This window comes from Sparus aurata, chromosome 2, assembly GCF_900880675.1.
Source record: "Sparus aurata chromosome 2, fSpaAur1.1, whole genome shotgun sequence".
In the NCBI taxonomy this organism is placed as follows: Eukaryota; Metazoa; Chordata; class Actinopteri; order Spariformes; family Sparidae; genus Sparus; species Sparus aurata.
The window spans coordinates 18,272,233-18,294,360 of record NC_044188.1 but is presented as its reverse complement, the minus strand read 5'-3'; the positions used below and the strand labels follow the sequence as shown (position 1 = coordinate 18,294,360).

The following is a 22,128-nucleotide window of genomic DNA, read 5'->3' as shown; positions in this document are numbered from 1 at the left end:
CACCACTGAAGTAAGGGCTGCACAATGTATCATTTTGGCATTGAAGTCACATGTGCAATGTCAGGTAAGGCACATGATCTCAAACACATCATGCATTAGCCTTTTTGCTGCTTGATTCAAAAGTAAAACTGTCAAAGTTTTCATTTTGCACGACTAATCTACAAGAGACATCTAATACTGAATATTCCATTCTTGGCCAATACCATCAAGGGGACCAATGACTAAGATTTGGAACCAGAAAAATTCTGAATATCACTCTCAGTAATCAGCCAGGCCAATATATCTCTTCCCAGTCTAATTGAAGCGTTCTTGGTTAAATGGGAGTTTTCTGCTTGTAAGTGATATTCAGGTTGGTTATTTGGATGAATGAAAGTTTGCTCCCCTACAAAATCATCCCCATCATTAGAGAATGATTCACTTTTTTCGTTTCTTTTAAGATAATCAACCATCAGGAAGAAGTCATTAGAAAATGAAGGACAGTTGCTTCATTTGTCAGCTCATGATCAATAAAAACATGAAAAAGATCTCATCGAAACTAAATAACGAGTTAGGTGAGGATTAAACCTGCCTGTTGCTCGAATAAATGCTAATGTACCTGAAGTTGAGAACTGAGAACAGTGCACATAGAGGTATTTGACTTTTGGCAAAGACAATATGTTCATAGTGTTGGCTCGGACTTCTTATCACCGACCACTGTTGAAGTATTCGAACCTCAAACTTTAGACGCTGTATGTCAGTTTTGGAGTTGGTTTCGTTCAGTGGCAGCCAGTACATGACCTTCATCAAATCAGCCTCACGGGCACACTGTTCACAGACTGGTGTACACTTTCTCTCACTGGTGGAGTGGATTCCGTCTCCTCTATGATACACAAGAAAAGCAACCATGTGTGAAAATGTGCATGCACACACACACACACACACACACACGGGTATGATCTTGCACCAGCTTCTCTCATCTGAAACAATTTCTTCATTCGACCCCCTCTGTCTATCTCACAACCACTTACAGCACCACTATTTCTCTCTATTTGGCCTGTCCACAACATCAGGCAGGCTTTTGTGTGTGTGTGTGTGTGTGTGTGTGTGTGTGTGTGTGTGTGTTCCACCAGAATGAGTTGATAGGTTGTGATAGGTCTCGGGGAGAAAGCCAGACCACAGCAGTTAACACTGACCTCTCCACTGCTTTTCTCTCCACCTCCCACACAATACAACACCACCTGTCTGTCTCTCTCTGCATGTGTCTCTCCATCCCTCCAGCGCCTCTCACCTGTCTCTCACCTCGCTCTGTCTGTCAAAATAGCGCAGTTGTGCACCGCATCTCCTTCCCCCCTGCCCGCCTCCTCCCCCTCAATTTCCTCGTTCTCCCTCACACTCTCCGCCCCATTTTTATTTAGAACATCGTCTCTGGTCCTTCTATTTTTCTCCATTTTTATTTTATTTTTTTTTGGCTCTCGCCAGATAACAGACGTTTATTTTATATCCCCGGCTCCACACATTCTTCTCTCCTCTCCATTGTCCCTTTTCTTCCCTCCTTTCCACCTACTTTCTTTCAGCTTAAGGCCCCTTACACATCGTGCGATAAAATGTATTCCCCACGGGTTCATAGCGCGTCACGCTGTGCGAGATGGGTCTAATAAAAATCTCAGTCATGATCTGTGTCGCTGCGAATGGGCAATATTGATTCGAGGCACATCAGATGTGTCATGAATACCCGGTGAATCGTTTCCGACGCAAACACATTTTTTAGTTGAAAGTTTCTGGTGCAACTCTGACCGTGCACAGAATCACTGTGAGGTGTGGGTCATCAGATGCGTGACTGAACCCTACAGTGCTCTGATCCACTCTGGAGTAGCATCCTAGTTATAAAATTTGCCCCAAAACCTCTCATTTAAATCTATATTTTAATGAAGGCTATGTTTGCTCACCAGAGCTCTAAATCAGCCGGTCTCTCCCAGTGAGAACCAGGATTAAATCTGACTGACGACCAAATATTTCACATAATTATGAACTACTGTGCGGGACAGCCAATTGCAAAGTGTAGAGGGTCTTCGCTCGACAGTTTCAACAGTCAGCTCTTTGACCCTGAGACGTCAACGTCTGCTCTCTCCCCGCTCTGCCTCCCGTACTGTCATTCCCCTTCGCTCCATCCTGTCAACCCCTCCATTCAATATCACCGACTCTCTCTCCATTTGGTCATCTCCCCCCTCCATCTGTTTCCCCTCCTCTACATTTGTCACTCGCTCACTCCATTTCCCCTCATTTGATCCCTGCCTTCACAAATTGCCTTCCCCTCCGTTCCTCCGCTCCCTCCTCCACCCATTACCTCCTCATTTGCGCATTCCGTACTTTTCGTATCTATTCAAATTCAAACTTAATTTTAATATGCTTCATTCGCCCTCTCCCCATGCCTCCATTTCTTCATTGCCTTCTCACGTACTTTTTTTTTTTTGTAACTTTCCTCCGCTGTCCTCTCTTCCTCCCTCCATGTCCTGACTGTAATTTCTCCTTCCTCCCGCCCTCCTATCTGCTCCCCACTGTTTCCTTGCTTTCCACCCTCCCACCTGCTCCTCATTGCCTTTCCTTCACTGTGCAGTGGCCTGCTCATTCATTTATCTGTTTATCCACACCAGCCTAGTATGTGTGCGTGTATGCGTGTGTGCATGTGTGTGTGCGTGTGTGAATGGAAGTTTTTTTTTTATTAGCGAGGGTTGATTGGGTCATATTGCAAGTTTAGATCAGCCTGCCCTCTCATTATCACAGCAGACACACACACACACCATTCACACACACACACACACACACACACACACACACACACACACACACACACACACAATGCTGCAGTGAGCCATGGTCATTGTGACACACCATATATCCTGTGGACACATTCCTCAACACTTGGCTTCCCCCAAACCTCATTACTGTGCAATTTAACGGGCGGGTTTGGTCTTTGCCTGTTTCATCCGAGGTCTTCTGGTTCGTTTTTCACCATCCACACATCCCCCCCCCGTCTGTTTTATCTTCGTCAACTAGCCTTGTTTTATCTATTATGTCCTATTTTACAGATCTAATCCTCTGTATTTTTTCCATTAGTAGACACTGACTAGAATGTTTGGCAAAGGATATCGGATTTGTCAAAAATACTGCCAAGACTGCGACAGGAGACAATCAAATCTGAATACTAAAGGGTGCTACTTTTGGTTTATCATGCATCAGCTGACAGGTTACTTCAACAGTGATTAGTTATAAAGTTTGATATCTGTGACCCCGGAACGATTCAGAATATCTCTCGGATACAAACAGGAAGTGTGAAGTGGCAAGTGCTACCTGCTCGTTTGTGTCCTTTCTTCTCTCAGGCACATTTAATCCTCTGTCAAACCCTCCTCGCCGTCTCTACTTTTATAGCAGCCTGTCTCCATCGCTATTTCTTTCTCTGTTACTCTATTTTCTCTATGGCCCTTTCAACTTTTAATTAATTCACTGAATGCTCGCTGGCGTGACACGCAGATCCCCCTATTTTGCTTCAAAAAGGAAAACGAATGCATTCAGGAAAGGCTCACATTCAGGGTTGCGATAAGCACACATAATGGGGATTTATCTGCAAAATTGTGGGCGTTGGCATTCAGACATAAGCGCCTGTGAGACACCTCTGAAGCTGCTGTGCCGGGCGGAGTTTCTTCAAATGGGTGCCATGTAATGAAAAATCTCTTGCATTTACTACATGATGTCTGCTTTTGGAGACAAAAATGCCCCGAGGACAGCGGCCACTGTGTGTTTTGTGATTAGATTCCTATTCAATACCTACAATAAAGACAACAATTTCATTTAATTTATCCCCCTCTGATATTGCATCCAGCGCAAGCAACCTCTTCAGCCTCAAGCCATTTTCGAATTAGAGCAGTGGATAATGTTATCTACTTAAGAAAAAAAAGAAAAAGAAATCAGTATATTGTTGGACTAATGAATGAAGAGCACGGTAAAGGAAGCCATGCTTATATGGACACACTGAGTGGCTCTTTGGGCCACTTTAATGTGTCTTTACAGGGTCGTTCAGTTTCTTTTTAAAAAAGCTGCATACCTCAGAGGAAATGTGCCTTCTGAGTGTGCCAGCAAACATTCATTGCTGATATCAGAAGCCTGGAGGTATGACATAGGGACGGCCTGATTTAAATACTCTCAGACACATCGCCACAACTCATAGCTACAAATCAGATAGTGAATAACTTCTCTCAAGAGGTCTTTTTATTTTGGTTAAAGGCCACAGGTCCACATGGACAAACTCTGAATTGAAGCTGAGCAATTGTATCCTTCATTCAGCCCATTAGTTATAATTAACAGTGTGCTGTGACTGTTAGGGAGATCGTGTGAGTGTTGCCAGAAGGGGCGCAGAGAGAGAGTGGGTCAACCATCAATGTGATGGGTTGGTGAACGGGCCCTTGTGAGGGATTCAGATATCCACCTCAGTCATGATTAGAATTAGTGGCATCTTTTGCAAACCCACTTCCTATTGTTAGTATGTTTGTGTTTGTGAAAAAGAAAAGAAGAAATCGAAAAGATGGTCTTAAGGACGACCGTTCTCTCTCCTCTGTGTTCCTCATAAATAATACCAACTACAGCAGGATCAACCTGTCAGTTGTAGGCGTGGGTTGAGGGGATGCAGAAAAATAAAACAACTTAAGCATTTCCGGCTGAAGCATGATCAGATAAAAATCAAAATCTATTTTTATTATTGGGGTGAAGTGCAGTATTATGGTGCTCAAATCCCTCAGCATCCATAAGGCTGCTGTGTCCAGCTCTGTCAGTCGGCTGCTGTAGAAACTGTCTTTACGTGTTTGTTGTTTTGGTTCATTTCTTTTTTTAGCAGCATTTTATGTAAGAGAGCGTCAGGATTATTGTTTTCGATATTTGGGGGAGAGGATTTATTTTTTCGAAGTCAAAGGAAGGTTTCCACGGTAATATTCATGATGCTCTTGAGGGCTTCACTTTTTTAACTGAATTGAATTTGAAAATGGACCCTGTCTCCACCTCAGTTATTTCATAATGTGCCAAAGCAAATCCTTTGGACTTTACTCCCCGTGCTAGTTGAGAAAAATTACGGTTTTCTATCTATTTTGACGATTTCTACCCGGTATTCAGGCCCTGCATGTCAGATCTGATGTATGTAATCTTCAAACGTGCATTCACAGACACATAACATGATATTTACTGTACATGATACAAGCCTGGAATCAAACTAACCCTAATAATTTCCAGAAAATCGATCTTGAAACTATGTAATTTTGCGAAGAAAGAAAGAGAAAAGGCAGGGAAAGAGATTCAGGCTGCCTGATCACACTGTTTATATGGCGTAAGTTCAGTCCAGGGTCATTCCATAATGTGAAGTGAGCCCTCTGTCCTCACGTGGTCAGTGCAGTGGATCAATGCGCACACGCAGCCCTCTCTAACCTTTCTTGTGTTCACTGGAGAGCTGTGGGAACTTGAGCATACTGCAGGAAAGCCTGCTTTAAAAAGTTCTTACATTCAGCGCTCGGTTATATTGGAGATGATAAAAATCTAACTAAATAATGTACGACTTGCTAAGAGTGCGAGGGGCTGCTTAACTGGCTCATACATACCATAGTATTTCATCCATCCTTTACAGGGTTTCAGCTTCAGCCCTGATTCTACTTTTTTACCCCATATGTAAGATTAAAGGGCCGGACCCTATGAGAGCTCTTCCTGGTTGATGTTGGACTGCCACCCGCTGCCCTCTGTTTATGGCCCTGGAGGGTCGGTGGAGAGCTCAGGAAGGGAAGTTTAAGTTTAGTTTAAAGTCTGAAAGACAGACGGAGCAGACAAAAATCCCCTCGTGGAGAGAACAAGTGAGAGCTAACTCACGAAGACAAGAGTGAAAAACTAATTCATGGAGACAAGAGTGAAAAACGCATGAGAAGCGTCTCTTTAATGTGCGACAGTCTGAATTCATTATGGATTTGCTCTCTATGTCCAGATTCCGACCATGAATGTCATTTTGTTTTGCCAGCGAAAAGAGTGTGAGGGCGACGGGATCAGCCCTGATGAGAATGCACCGTTGTCTACGTGTTTTAATGCTTTGACATTGCAGGGACATGAATGTGTCCATGGATTAAAGATGATTGTAAAACGCGATGGTTCCCCTGAATTTTTAACAGCGAGTGATAAGTGGTCGCCTCGTGCCCTTCATAAATTATTGGCTGTCATTCTGGCACTTATCATATTTTGTGCCGCTTTTTCAACCAGGGCTCTCAGCGACTGTTTTATTTCATTTCTGCCCGCTGAATAGGTGAGTTCAGTTTTGATTAAATTTACCTTTTTTAAAATTTATTTATTTTCCCTATTTATTTTCAATATCAGTTTAGTTTTGGTCGGTTGTGACACTGTTGCTGTTAATCTGCTTTTGCCAGGAGGGATTCATATTATATTTTTTATTTTCAATATGGTTTGGGGATTAGCATTTTCCTGGACAGACACAGGGGCGATACATCTGATAAGTCAATTTTGTATTATTCTTTATTTGTCTCAATCCCAACGGCCCTTCAGGAGTTGCATTTTTGCTGACCTTGGTCCAAGTTAGAGCGAATACAATTCAGTTCGGGCATAATTTCTGTGGTGTTTCCGAGGATCCAGCAGTATACCTCACTGTAACACAATCTACCTTTCTACCTTACAGCAGCACACTAAACCAATCATGTTTCATTTCGCATCTCGGTTTGTGTCTCTGGCTGTCTGTTGTGTCTGTTTCTCTCTGCATCTCTGTCATTTTCCTCTTCATCTCTTTCTGTTTTCGTCTATCATTCTGCTCTCTGAGCTTCTGCGTCTCATAGAAAAGGTGGATCCCAAGGACATAATGATTTATGAAAAGTCTCCGAGAACAGGGCCTTCTCTCCCTTGAGAGACACCTGTGATTATGTGTGTGCTTCAGTGCATGTGTATGAGCTTAAAGCAGTGTTACCGTAGCGGCCAATGACAACGAAATGCAGTGTGATTCACTGCTGTGTATCCTGATGTGGGCTCCTCTCTTGCACCATGCCTCACATTTTTCAAGCAGTTTTTTTTTTTTTTTTTTTTAAGTTACAACATCCTCATCTTTCAGCCAGTGTTTACCACACATATAGTTTACTTGGGAGGTCCACCCAGTCAGAGACATTTATTGCTATATGTGAAAGCGCCTCAATATCTGAGGAGTGAGCTGACGGAAAAGGTGAGAAAAGTACCTGGCACCTGGCCCGCTGATTGGTCAGATCTGGTGTCTACCACGCTGCGTTGCTATAACGACCAGTACTACTAAGCTAGGAGGGGCGAGACGAGTTGTGCTGAGCCACCGGTACCGGTCTTTCATGGCATGGCGTCAAAACGAGCGTATTCATCTGGTTCTGAAAAAAAGAAAAAAGGAAAAACAAGATGAAGAAAAACGCTCACAGGATAAAGGTAAGGCTTTTTTTCATAATGTGTGGTGGAGGGGGAGCTTTAGCTAGCTTAAGTGTTTACTTTAGGAAAGGGCTAAAATAAAACGGATATGTCACATGTGATTGCCATATGACTGATAACTGAAGTGACACTCGTTTTGGTGAATTATAGCAGGCCCAGTGCCTTGCCATTACATTTGTGAGGGAGGGTGTGTTGTTAGGCAGATGTCTATCATGTCTGCTATATCCTCATCCAGAGGGAGCTGCTGTTCCATCATAGACCTCTGCTGTTAAATATTTGCCATGTAAGATTATTTAGGATTATTTTTATGTTTCAATTATCACATTTTGTGTGTCCTCAGTTTATAGGTCTCTATGGTGAATTGTGCTAAACAACACTAATACATAAGAGGCCTACTGTGGATTATTGTTGACTATTGTGGCAGTGCTTTGAGTGGATTATTGCTAACTGTACTATATTAAACTATACTATATATGACTGTTGGACCGTATATATGCACACAGAATATGGGTTAAGACCATATCATCAGTTAGGCACAAGTTGTCCACTTTGTAATACCCTGTGAAATATGCACAAAAAATATTCCTTCAGTATCACATAAATATCACATAGTTTTCATCAGTCATTTTTTTTTGATTTATTTATTTTATTTTATAACTCTAACAAGTACAATGTGTTGAAAACTGCTTAAAAGTGACAACTTTGAAATTGGGTGCATGCTTTAAAGGACACTGTGCTGTATATTGCAATGTTTAGCTAAAAACAGATTATGAATTTCTGCATTAGTGCAACATGCTTAGGATCTATTTTCCTTGGTAACCTGAAGAGTTTTGTCTTTGCAGTTTTTGTCTTTTTGTCATTTTGGAGCACCTGCGACGGTAGCATTGGGTCTCAGTGTGATTGGCGCCTGAAGTTCCACCTTAATTGCCTTTGTTTGCTGTTAGGATACAGCTCACTTATTTTCTGGCTGACAATGTGAATAAACTCTACCCGAATGAACAAGAGACATTAATGTAAATTAGTCTGAAATTTCTGTCAAATGACAAAGTCTACATCATCCTATCATATGAGTGTGTAATATCATCAATCAAGCAAAAATAAATAACATTATCTTTCTTGCCTTCTTGGTCAAGGGTATTTTCAGTCTTCATTATAAACATTATATTGTCCTTTCTGGACTGCTGATGTTCTGCAATGTTTGTTGTAGTTTGTGTAGCATGTACACACTGTCATGAAACGTACCACCACTGATTCTCTCTACATCTATAGTCTGCATTACCAGTTTTTATCTTTGCTCTCCCTCAAATTAAACCCTTTTTTTTGGTTTTGATCATTAATGTTACATTTAGGTTAAGGAATGATAACCAGATGCACTTTCCTTGAATAAAGAATGCACAACACCAGCTCAAAATAGGAAATGTATCAGCTCATCCATCACCCTCCACCCACCACCTGTACCCATTTCTCCTTCCCACTGTGTTTTTTGCAATGTGAAACCACTGCCTTTGAATTTGACTGGGATCTGCCTCCCGTTTCACGCTAATGACGAATTATCATCCAAAAGTCACACCGTATAATTTCTCAGAGCTATAATTACAAAGTCGATAACGCGGCGAGCTGCAGTTCTATGCCGAGGACCCACTGCAGCTCTCCTCTACTCCTGTTTTAGCTGGAAACACGAGCACTGAGTCAACCCTACAAGCAGCCAGCCCGCAGACAGTCGAGTGACCACTTTCGGCAGTAATAGTTCAAGTGTGAGTGATTGAGAGTGAAGTGGTTGGTGGATGGAGATTTAACTAGTCTGTTAAGCTGCCGCAGTGGGTAACAGGCTTACTCCAGATCCTACGATCACCTTTTAACTTCAGGGCTAAGTGGTACCGCAGCCAACTCAGCAAGATAAAACCACAACCACACAACGCAATCCCTGACAGGGTTTTTTTTCTGGTGGAGGGAAGAACTAAAACTGCTAGGGTTTTCGATGGAGACTGAGAGAAGGTGAGGAAGCAATGACCAAAGAGGGTTCATATTAAGGTGGCGGAAGGAAACAGAGGCAAGGAAGAAGGAAAGACAGGGATGCTCCACACGGGGCAGCATGAAGTCGTCCTCAGGCCTCCCTGAGGGAAAACAAACACACACACACACACACACACTACCCTTTCTGTATCTCTCCATCTTCCCTTTTCTCATTTTGCAGTCACCTTTTTCAGCTTATTCCTCGTAACCTATTTTTCCTCTGTCTTCTCACTCCTAGTTTTATTTATTTATTTATTTTTTTTAACTCTTATTCTCTGTTTCATCGTTTCTTTCCCTCCCTTTCCTCTCCATCATTTGTGCACTGTGACAATGTAATCCCGCAACCAGTGGCCACACAGTGTTGGCAGCCTCAAAAAGTATGTATCAGAGAGCCAGAGACACACGGAGAGAGTGAGAGAGAGAGAGAGAGAGAGAGAGAGTGAGAATAATTGTGTGTGTGTGTGTGTGTGTGTGTGTGTGTGTATTGACTGGATGCCAGTTGGCATGTGGTGAAGCAAGCTGTCCTAATGAAGTGATCCCATGCACTTCTCCAACCAATCTGAATTTGTTTTAAAACAGCTAGCACACGGGGACCCATATTACATTTTCTTTTCTTTTTTCTGTTAACCATAATAGATAATATCATCAGAGAGATACAAAAAAACCCCTCATATTCCTAAGTTCCTCACAAAAAAACAAGAACCGCAACTCGTGCAACTAAGTTCTCAAGAGGTTCGTTCGACAAAGATCACCACACTTTTACACTTGAAAAAATACTGAAGTCGATGTGAAATCGGCGAGGCTTTGAAAACGTGCAACAATTGGTAGCAGACGAAGCCGCGTTTTTTTTCCTCCAGAGTATTTTGGGGAACATTTTCTCTCCTCATTAATAACTTTGAAACTTGACCCAGAGAGACAAAAATATATTAAAAATATGTAAAAAATAATTGGTGCTGTCGAAAATTGGCCCACAGGAGCCATTTTTAATAAAGAGACACCAGAGCAATGGATAACACTGGTGCAGTGAAGTTAGAAGATGTTTCAGACATCAGTGCAGACGTAACTGATGTCGTTGGATGCTTGCCAATAATTAGTCGCTTGATTAACACCATCACATCATTGCTTATGTTCTTCCTTGATTTCATTTCAAGTCTCATCACCCAGTGGTTACATTTGCGTGGTGATCACATGTCACAAGACAATGAATCATGACCCCTGTCGTCAAATTAAACTAAATGATTTGTTTTGGGGTTATCTGACACTCTTATCCGAAGTAATTAAATTAAACTACACTAATAAGATCCTTGCAGCATCAATACGCTAATCAGATCAGCTAATGGATAATCTAATCCTTCGTATAATCAGCTGACCTCAGACTAACCAATCCCACAATCAATACTTCTACTTTATTATGCATTATTGGAAACAGATGCCAATTGTGCCAACTACCTCAGAATTTAACATCTTTTGCTTTATCTTTAGCGGCATGGCTGGTAATATAGTTTGGTCACTCCAACACCAGACTGTTTCTCACCAACTATTGAATGGATGAAATTTGGTGCCCCATTCTGATTTGTCAAAGCAGGAAAAGCACACTTGTGACCAATAACGTTAACAATGGCTGCATTCTAGTAAGTGTTCCAGTAAGCTGTGTGAATAAATGAATTAATGCTCGCCTAATGGAATGCAGCCATAATTAATGTTCTAAATTCCACCTGAGCTTTCCCTGCCTTGACAAGTCAAAATGTCTGCCGGGAAATAGGTCTATTCTGAATTCCAATGACTTTAGCGATGCATTGATGTTCCCTCTTGCACCACCATGAAGAAGAAGAAAAAGAAGAAGAAGATTGACCATGAGGTCAATATTTCTTAGTTGGAGGGAAATGTCTCCAGTAGGACTTAAAGATATTTTCTATCTTAACTTTTTGTCACATCAGGTTCCATTCTAGAGCACAGAACCCATTTTTCATTAAAACATGACAGGCACATATCAAGGATTTAGTTTGAATATAAAGATCATCGTCTTCACAAGAAAGCTGTGACTCGGAAAACTAATGACAGATTGGGACCCCACCTGGGACTATATTACACCTGATTAAACATAAGAGTACAGAACATTAAAAACTTCAGCATTAGTGGTTTGCTGCCATCATACTTTATATGCATATTAACCATATTTCACATCACATTATAGATTTTGGATATTATTAATACAGGCTGTGAGGAAGTCCAATATCCAGTTGTGGAGTGTTTTGCAAAGTTTTAACATCTTTGTGTGTCAAATTGTAATGAATGCTAATCTGAAGTCAACAAACAGCATCCTGATGCAGCTGTTCTTCTCCATGTGCGTGAAGACTGAGTGGAGGGCAGTGTATATGGCATCCTGTTGGGATCTGTTGCCTCTGAAAGCATCCACATTACTGATGATTACATATCAGCAATCTCATGGTGTTAGTGTCAGTATTGAAACAATATTGTAAGGATGACTATTGGCTCTTCCACAAGATACTTTGGTTTTCCGTCAAGAATATTGTGACATTTGACTTTGTCACCCTGTGCTAGCATTTTTGATTTCAAAATATAGGGACAAGAAATGCATATCCTGACTTAGACTAAGAATATTGCAATTTTAAGCCCATTTTATCCAACCCTTTTTTAACATTTCATGTTCTCATGAAAATTCAACTTTTGGTAGATGTAAGCAATCCTCTTACTACAGCTCATAATTTACTTTTATCTTGTACCTCTCAAATCACATCGTAAATACATAAGAAATAAATGTAACTGATTTTCCTGTAGCATCCTGAGGTACTTACTGCTGATACTGTTGTTTGCATAATCATATATTTTCCTTTTTTTTTTAAAGAGTTAAAGTCGTAAAACACCAACCGGATCATTCTAGTGACCTGTGGATGGGTCATCGTGGCTGTGCGGATTTCTGCAGATGTTCACAGATTTAGTCATAGCAATACTCAGTTGTTGGGTTTTAAAGGTGCATGCAAACAGCTTAACAGGATCAGCTTTAACCTGAACATGGACAAACAGCTGATTTATTGGGAGCAACGTGGTCGGTGTAGCCACTACTGGCTGAGAGATACAGAGAGCGAGGAGGGTGATAGGATAGGGAGCGGGAGAAAAATCATTAGTCAGACAGTCGAACTGTCAGCACTCCTGCTGAGCAGCTATGCCTGCGTGTGTGTGTGTGTGTGTGTGTGTGTGTGTCTGTTTAGAGAGCGAATACAGCTGCATGTATGAGATGAAGCAGCTTTTGCCGGAGTGGCTTCATCTTCCACTCTGCTCAGAAAACACACATCATCACTACACTACTTAAATAATAGATGGGCTTTGCATGATATATTCCAGATAACAGCCCCCACACATACACTCTGCCACAGTGATGCACACAGACTGCTGTGCATGTAATATGTATGATATGTCTATGCAAAGCCCCTCGCATGCATTTTAAGAACTCATTCAGGTAATAGGAGTCAAAAACTGAGCTCGTTGAAGCTCCTATATATGAAGGCGGAGCTGATATGCTCACTGTGTTCCCAACAGCTTTACAGGGAAAAATAAGAGATCAATCTTCCTTCTAATGGTACTCGTCTGATCTGTAATGTACACATCTTTATCTCCGGCTCCATCTGTGGCTGCCATTTAATGGGCTCCACCAGTCAGAAGCGTTTCTCTTCCAGGAATTGCTCTATTTAAATATTACTCCCAAAGTAATTGATTTGTTGCCAAGAAAAGATATGTCAAAAGGGGGTTGGCCATTGTCCTTTGACACATCCCTCGGGATTATGCTAACACGCTAAGTATGTCTAGTTTATAGTGAGTCATAGAGTAAACAACGCGTGAATACTAAGATGTCTCCCTGGTTTCTCTCTCTCTCTCTTTTCTGTCCTCTGCCTCTCCTTTCTTCACCTCTACTTTAGGCCATCCCATACCAGAGTGGGGAATGTGAAGTAATATGAGTTTAATCTTCGTCAATTGAAAAGAAAATTACTTATTGACAAACAATTCTTCTCTTGTTACAATAAGATCATTCAAATCTTGGTTCAAGGCCTCCCCACACTTCTCCGTCAGGTGATAGGAAGTTATCTCTCTTCATTTCTACTGCAATATTGCCATACTGCCACCTGACTTTGAGCTCCTGTCCCCTTTCCACTGAGAAGTCAAAATGTGCCGGCAAAGCTGTTTTTGAGCTCTTAAGACACGTCTGGTAAAGAGAGGAACGAAAGTGAATACTTTACGACGATAGTTCTCATCGAAGAATCTGCAGCAGGAAGTGTTTCGCTGCGAGCAATATGGCCGCCGCACCGCAAGCTCAGTAAAATCCCACTGTGGCAAATGTTGCATTGCAGAGACAGCAAAAAACAAAGGTGAGCGTGCCAATGTGCTGACTGATGCAAATATCCCAAGGCTATAAAATATTAGTATAAGTGACAAAAATGATGAAAATAAAAAGGCATGAGGAGACAACATAAGAAGGCAGTGTGTGGCGACCTTTGTGTACTCTGGATGGGTGTTATGGATGAAACCCATTATTTTTGCACTATGCAGGAAAATCAAAGGAGAAACTGTCTAAGAATAAAAATAAGCAGCTAGGGAATGTTTTTTTTTTTTGTGTCACCAGCAAATTGAATACCTGACAAACTTAAGAGTAAATCACAACATCGAAACAGAAATCGCACAAAAGTCCACCGTTTCCATAAAGAAGTCCTGCTCATAGATATGTAAAACACCCCACGATGGTATAAACTACTCAGAGAGAGTGAAAGATCGGTTTAGAATGTTTTAACGCCTGTCTCGAACAATTGTCAGGTTCCCATAAGAGCACTTAAACAGGTTTTTTTTTTCTTGATATAATCATCCCTCCCTGCCTTTGGAAGCAGTTGGGGAGAAATCCACAAAAATCGTCGTTTTGTGCAAAGATATGTTCAAAGGTTTAGCTGAAGCTACTGTGAGGCTTCAGCTGTCTGAGTTAATCAAATAAAGTGGATATATTGTAAAAGTTACAGTCTTTTTAGTATAAATTCCCCTCTTTGTGTTTCCCTGGGCAGTATTTCAAGAAAGTAACAAAAAGAATGAATTTTATACAAAAGACTTAGGATACCCACTTGATTTGATTCAACCCGGCTGCTGAAGTCCCACAGCAACTTTAGATAACGTTTTCAACAGAATGAGTGCAGAGGATTGTGCTCCCATCACTTTAATTGAAAATACATTAAAAAAGGCATCTTTATAATCAGTCTAGACAGGCACAAAACCTACAAAAACCTGCTTTACGGTTGATGAGGGCACGTTGCTTTTGTTTTAAAGTCCGACTTTTTGATTTGTGGACACGTTCTTTAAATCTCTGAGGGTAGACAAACAGAGAGCCGACTTAAGATAATGGTGAATGTAACTAAGTGCATTTACTAGTACAAGTTTGTCAAAATTTTAAAAAGTAGCATATTTGGTTACTTTTTTAATTTTGACAAACTTGTACTTTACTTGAGCATTTACATGTTCACTACCTTAGACATTTGGAGGCAAAATTGCACTTCATACTCCACTACATTAATTGATAACTTTAGTTTTAGTTTACTTTATAGTTTACATAGTCAAATTAGTATTTTTATATTAATTTTAGCAAACAGATACAAATAAAACAGATCATAATAAAGAAAAATGCCTAATATTAGATCAGTTACTGAATTACTTTTGATACTTAAGTACATGTAATATCAGATAATAAATATACCTGAGTATTATCTTGACAAGATATCTTGACTTTTACTCAAACATGATTTTTGGGTAGTTTTTACAACACTAGATATACAGCAACGCATCATATTATAAAACAATTACTATGTTTTAATGAATGGTTAACCTATTGCCTACAAGATGTCCAGCTCTTATTTCCACCTAATAAAGTGTCACATCTCAGATAAAGGCAGGATCTCTAATCATGTCCAGGTAATGATAAAGATGTGGTCAAAGAAGGACAAGTCTGTCCAAACAATTAGGCAAATAATTACAGCAGAGCAACAAGCTGTATGTGAGACAATGGGCATGATTACCTGGTTGTCACATTTTTGTACTGTGTGTAACAAGGCTTAAAATGGAAAAGGAATACATCCGAGCAAGGTGCAGCCAGAGCTGGGAATCTGCCAAACAAACAATGTCCTGTTTCCAATGACAACCTGTTTTGTCGGGATAAAGAAGATAACTGGTTCCATAGTTATAACGGCACGAAAGAGGGAACTGAATAGGGTGAGATTTCAATAAAAAGGCTTTTAATCGATAAAAAGCTATTGTAGAACTTCAAAATGAAAAAGAAACAATTCCATTCTTACTTTCTTTACCCACTCCGCTCTACGGCTCCACTAACTCAAACCTCAAGTGAATCGAAGAACAGTGAAAAACCGGATAACACACTTATTTACCTTTAATCAAACTTAGGTTATTTGGGCAGTTTAATAAAAAGGTTCAATGCGTAAACAGTGGCTAATTGGCGCTGTACTCTGAGGCAGAAACTGTGACATTGCAATGAACGGGAGTGTAATAGGTTATTAGAAGCGCTGTGTAATCTTGGTTTTTGAGCAAGCGAGAAGAACAAAGGGAGAAAAAGGGAATGACATGAATAAAAAAGGCTTCAAAACGATCATCTGAGCTTTTTTTCGTCGTGTTCAGATATTCACAGCCGTTTCATCTCAGAGCAGCGCGAGAAACCAAAGTAATCTATTGGCTGTCAGAACCTAGAAATAACTCATGACTCGGCGCCATTGGCAGCCACAGACTCAAACTGCGCAACACACACACACACACACACGTGCGCGCGCAGAGCAGATCACCATCACCTCTTGCACGCTTCTAACACTTGAACTCACACACGCTTTCATGACCCTACTCAGCATGCAACGTGGGTAACTTCCTCGGTTGAAGGAAAGACACGGCTTTAATTTGAGCTCCTGCGTGTGTGTTTGTTTCTGCATGATTTGAGCTCTTTTGGTTCTTGTGCAAGATAATGTGTTTATATAGATGTTCTAGCTTGATTTTGCTCCAACCAGACCTTTTTGCACTTGACTCGAATCTGTATTTAATTAACCAATGGCCTGCACGCACACATCATATGCAAAAGGGGTTGTTTTAGGGTAAATGCTGGGGTTAAAATGAGCATTAGAATGAATGATTGGGCTCTGTGTGGCTTTGGAGAAGAAAGCGAAAGGTAATAATACAAACACAGACACATTTATATTTGATCCATAAACAAGCTTTTCTCAGAGGACAATAAGGTCCCCAGAACACTGTTTGAAGCTAAAAAGGTGGCAGAGTGCACCACAGTTTGTTTATTCAGTCATGGAAACAGAGAGACTGTTTATTTAGTTTGTTTAGGCATAAAAAAAAGAAAAAAACAGTCAGTGAAGATATTCTCTTCTGATTAAAATCTCTTGACCAAAACTACATAGTGCACCTTTAAAAGTTTGAGTCTTTTAGTATCCAGGTCTAATATTCAAAGCTGCCCTCGCAGCCTCGCTCCCTCATACATTTAATGTCTCATTACAATGATGAAGCTATTAAAATATACAGGTTTGTGTTCCAATTTTATCTTTTGCACTCGTGTCTACGCTGTCTGAGGAGAGACCTTACCAGGGCGATAGCTGACGGAGGTGCACCGGGGACTTTCACTCACATACGCTTGCTTGCAGACACAAGCGGTTTTAAAAGGACACGAGTACAAACACAGAATGTCTCTCAAAGAATAGCATTGTCGCGGCAGGTATTTTAGATCTTTCGACTGCCTTCATGAACACATAATTATGTAAGGGTTTATGTGTGAGGTTCTGTATCTGCGCCTGTGTGTTGCGTATGTATGTTAGCATGTTACACTGCAGCATCTAAGGTATGTGCCTCTCAGTTTAAGTGGCAGTAGTTAGAGCAGTGCATAAGAGCAGCCTTGGGACAAAAACACACTGAGCTTCAGTGTCTACCATTTGCAACCACTCTGTTGTACAACTCGGTGCTGGAGGGCGCCCATTTACCCGCCAATGCAATATAGCATCTCACTGTTAGCAACAATGCAAGCCATCACACTCTGGGTGAATAGAGGGAGAGAGAAGAAATCACAGGCTGGAGGAAGAATACGACAAAATGGAGGGCAAAGAGGGAGAGACGGGACACAATGAAGTGAAGTGAATTTAATGGAATAACAATGACAGAGGGAGAAGAGAAATTCGCTCTGAAGCTTCCTCCTCGGCTTCCTCCTCGGCTTCGCTCCCTCCTCCCGCCCTCCAATCCTTCCAACTCCTCATTTATATTCCTCATCTCTTGGTCTTGCTGATCAGTTTCCGCTGGATATCGATTACTGCTATAACTGCACGATACTCATCACATGCCCTCTGGAATCCACTCCCGTTCCCTCTGTTTCTCGCTGCTCTCCCTGCCCTCCACTTTCTCTGGCTATTTCTTTCTCAGCTGGCTCATCTCTCTGCGCAGGTCTCTTTATTCAGGGATAATAATCCCTCCATAGTTTGTGTCAGACAAGAAGTGATCTCCGATCTCTTTCCCCACTGAGATCCTCAGGGACATAAATCCAGTAATGGCCTCGTGCTGTATATCTTTTATTACCTACTACTAATCAGTGCTATCATTATTAGGTGCTTAGGAGGAGCACTAAGGGCCAGTCTCTGTTTACTCATTTGTTTGTGCACTCATGTTTAATGCTTTTTGCAGTGTGACTGTTTAGGGATTTATGGTTTGCACTGTTAAGGGTGCGCAGAGTTCAGGCACCTGCATTTGCAAGGGAAGTGCAGCGTGGTTTCACATCAGAGAAGTCACATAAACAGCTGGAGACTGGTGTGATGTACACTGCAGGGTTTCTCTATAGCTTGTGACAAACGCGTTTGTTAAATAATAGGTTTTCCAGTCTTGAATACAGCTTTTGTTTTTTTTTGTTTTTTTTTACATTTTGTTAATAATTTAAGTCAAATTTGGAATAAAAACTAAAATTCTTACATATTGGACGTCTTTGCAACATTATTGGTAAAGGACTAGTTGGTGAACCACTGTAGCTGGCAGGTTAACCACTAACATGTTAGTCAGCAGTTTATTCACCTAACCATTTTCATAGGGCTGCTTTTTACTCTTTTTCTCTGTTCTACTCTTTGTTTGTTTTCCATTCCCTCCGAGGTCATATTTGTCAAGACGGTTTGCTATATGGCGTGGTTGAAAATGCGCTTGAAAAGGTGTCCATAAATTGAACGCAACATAAACTAAATCAAAGTAATTCCCTTTCGAAATAAACTGATTTTGCATTCATTTCAAAATGCTGCTGCAAAATGTGGTGATCAGAGAAATAGTTTTCAATCAAAATATGCAGTTTCTCATAATTTTTTTTTTTTTCATTTTTTCTCAACCTGAAATCCCCTGTCTTGCTCTGAATTTCATCTTCCTCTCTCTCGAAAGGAATCCTGCCTGTTGTTGGTCTGATTTCCATTTCTCCGCCTGTCATTCTGTGTTTCCTATTTCTCAGCTGAGTGAGTTGACTCTTCTGTCCATCATCCCCCGAGAGCAGCTTTTATCCGTCTGTCCCATCTACAGTATGTTCCCTCTCACTGCTTCTGTCTCTCTTTTTTGTTTGTTTTCACGTGGCTGTTATCAGTTTGACAGTATTTCTTTCTGCCTGCATTGGTTCCCAACATAAATGTGTTTGAATGTACACTGATAAAATATGAAAACTGACAACACATTAGTTAAATATTGGGGTAACCCCTAACCCTACTCATACACATATTCACTTAATGCACTTATGATAGTGGCCATTTGAGGAAGATCAAGCGAAGTGAGACTAAAGATGTGAAGATAGGGGATGACGAAAAACAGGGAGCAGGGGAAAGAGGTCGAGAAGAGAGAGTTATGAGAAGAGGAGGAGCGTGAAGGACAAAGAGGAGAGGTAAAGTGTACAAGGACCCCTGCTGGTCAAACAGATTCAGTCGGTGTCAGGATGATGAAAACCCTTGTTCTCCCTAGTGTGTGTTTGCATAGATGTGAGGATGAACACCTGTCAGCGTCAAGAGGATGAAAGTTACGTGTGGGTGTTTGTGAAAACGTTACAGTATCTGTCATCTTAGCAGTCCGGAAAAACACACACACACACACACACACAGCTCCTGGATCTCCTTCAGCACGGTCTACACACAAGCACCTTTAAAATTACACCTTGCAAATTCGCACCATGATATAACATGTCGGGGAGGGGAAAAGGACTGGAAACGCTACGAACCTAGCTGTTTATGTGTTTATGCACACCATCTCCTTACATACTACAGGAAAAAGGAAGCAGCTTTTTGTGCGTGAAGGGAGATGGTGGGAGGGAAGTGTTTTCAAGCTCATCCAAGAGAGTGTGCGATGGGGGAGGAGATACCGATGAAAGAGCATGAAGGAGGCAGCATGAGAGCGTATAGAGACGGGAGAGTACAGCACTCGGGTGTTTTTTGAGCTCTGCTAACAGCGAACACAAGAGCGCAGAGCAGAGGACACGAGTGCGGGACAGGTACAATCGCACAAGCTTTATAGTTTAAGACCCACTAAGGGAACAATCTACTGAACCTTGCAATTCACAAGTCTGTCCCTCTAATCTCTGAACTCCCCTCGCTTTACTATCGGCGAATCCTTTCAGCGAAAACCAGCCACTGAGATATTGTGGAATTGCGGCAGGGCAGTATAGCTGTCCCTGTTCACATGGTCCATCAGCACCCCACGAGAAATATTATCCAAAAGAAGAATTCCGTGGGCCTCACTATGTGGAGCGGGCACACAGGGGAGTGGAGCAGGGGAGATGGAGGGGCTGGGCACACAAAGCATCCTTGCACCTGGGTCCACTGCTGCCTTGCTATGCCTGAAGCTGGCACTGAGCCTCGCAGACTGCTGAAAAAGGATCAGATTGTACTCTGAATGATGAACGAGATCCGCCAGACGGGGTGCTCTGGACACTGATCCAAGATCATCCCTGCTGCTACCAATGGCATGCTCCATAGATCACTCCAGAACCTACGTTAAAGCATTGTGAGGCTGCAGTTCCCTGTCAGAAACACATACCTTGCTGGTGATTGCTGGTTGCTTGCTTTGAGGAAAAAGAAATAGACACTTAAGGAACCGTATCGTTGTGTTACACCGGAAAGAGATCTGCCCATCAGTGCGAATGACTACAGGGAAAAAAAACACATGGTGCATATAGATCTCACACTTGAAGGCTATGATGTGTAACATGTGGGAATTTCAGCCTCGGGGATAAAAAGTCATCTTTCATTCAACCAATCTAAATGTCCATACAATACGTTGTTGATGTTTTATTTAGTGCTCCAGTATTCCAGAAGCAGAGCCTAGACATTCTTCAGCAACATCCTCCAGCTTTGGCAAGGATCGCAAATTGTTCCGAGGTTATATGAGATATTCAGTCCTTCTTTCACATTTTTCTTCTTCTGATCAAATGTGCCCATAATACAGCAGAAGAGAGGAGTTCTGGAGTCACTCTGTATTGACCGCCTCAGTTGGCTCAACATACAAAATGCAGTTCAGCAATTCATCATCCATTCTCAAGACTCTCAACCTTGTCTCTTAAGATACCACAAACTCCACAAAGCCACTTTTTATCCTTTCAGTCACCATTCAAAGCTTATGATCGTAAGATTGGACTCTTGAATACATTGATAGTTAAAGGTAGGGCTTGACCCTGACCTTCGCACCCTCTTTATTATAGTATTTCATCAAATGCAGCTGTTGCACTGGTCCACAACCTATCGCGGCCTCCACCTCACCCTCACCCTCACCACAAGTTCTTTAACGCCTTTGAGCAACTCAATTCCTACACCGAGGACCAATTTTTCTGACAACAAATAAAAAGCATGGCCTCAAAGCTCTTAGTGACTCTTACCCATCTGCGTCACACTTCATTTTAAACATCTAACTGCAGGAGAAGTGTAGTATGTCATCCAGAAAAAGGCGAAATGCAACTGGACAGTCTTTAGATTTTTTTTTTTACAACAGGAAAACTATCGGTGATGTGTATGTGGAAATTAAGAACACAACAGGAGACAAAACAAAAATAACTCAAATAGCATTTTCAAACTGTCTTACACTTGAAACATAATAGTGTTCCATAAAAACGAATAAAAATGAATGTTCTGTGGAGGGCCAGGAGCAGGGTCGACTGTGCAGCTTCTCAGAACTTGCAAGAGAGTTGGGACCCTCTAGAGAAAAAAGACCCGCTGGAGCCGTTTACCAATTGGAGGAGAGCTCAGAGATGATGTGGATTTCTCTTCACTCCTGTTTATCAAGCTGACTGCAGCAGCCATCTGGGGAGGTGACCTCCATTGTACCGTAATGTAGAGCGCTGATTGGAGCTGGGTAAATGTACTTCACTTTATGAATGCGTCATTACTAACAGGGAAGGGAATAAAACATAAAAATGTCGCTCCGGATATGGTGAATAAACCATTTAACGACCACCACTGCTGATGAAAATGTATCAGATGTGACACAAATGTTCACAGACGAGGTAATGTTTTAAGGTTTCATTCATGCCAAGTTTAGTCTCGTTCGATGTAGCGACCAAAGGAAATGCAGAGTTGCCTTGGGAAAACGGGGATTGCTCTGGGCTTGAACATTGTGGGAAACATTTGGGAT

The 22,128-nt window shown here is 41.5% G+C and overlaps 1 protein-coding gene across 3 annotated transcripts in view; it reads right to left on the bottom strand.

Moving 5' to 3' along the window:
* The window catches only part of LOC115573947 (leucine-rich repeat and fibronectin type III domain-containing protein 1-like protein), a 186,841-nt gene that overhangs the window by 116,917 nt on the left and 47,796 nt on the right, over positions 1 to 22,128 (bottom strand). For 2 of the 3 annotated variants that reach the window (XM_030405063.1, XM_030405082.1), the window contains exon 2: positions 7,233 to 7,391. The exons of the other annotated variant lie outside the window; for it this stretch is intronic. The gene's annotated coding sequence lies outside the window, so the exon portion shown is untranslated. The remainder of the gene's footprint in view (positions 1 to 7,232; positions 7,392 to 22,128) is intronic. 3 annotated transcript variants of the gene reach the window in all.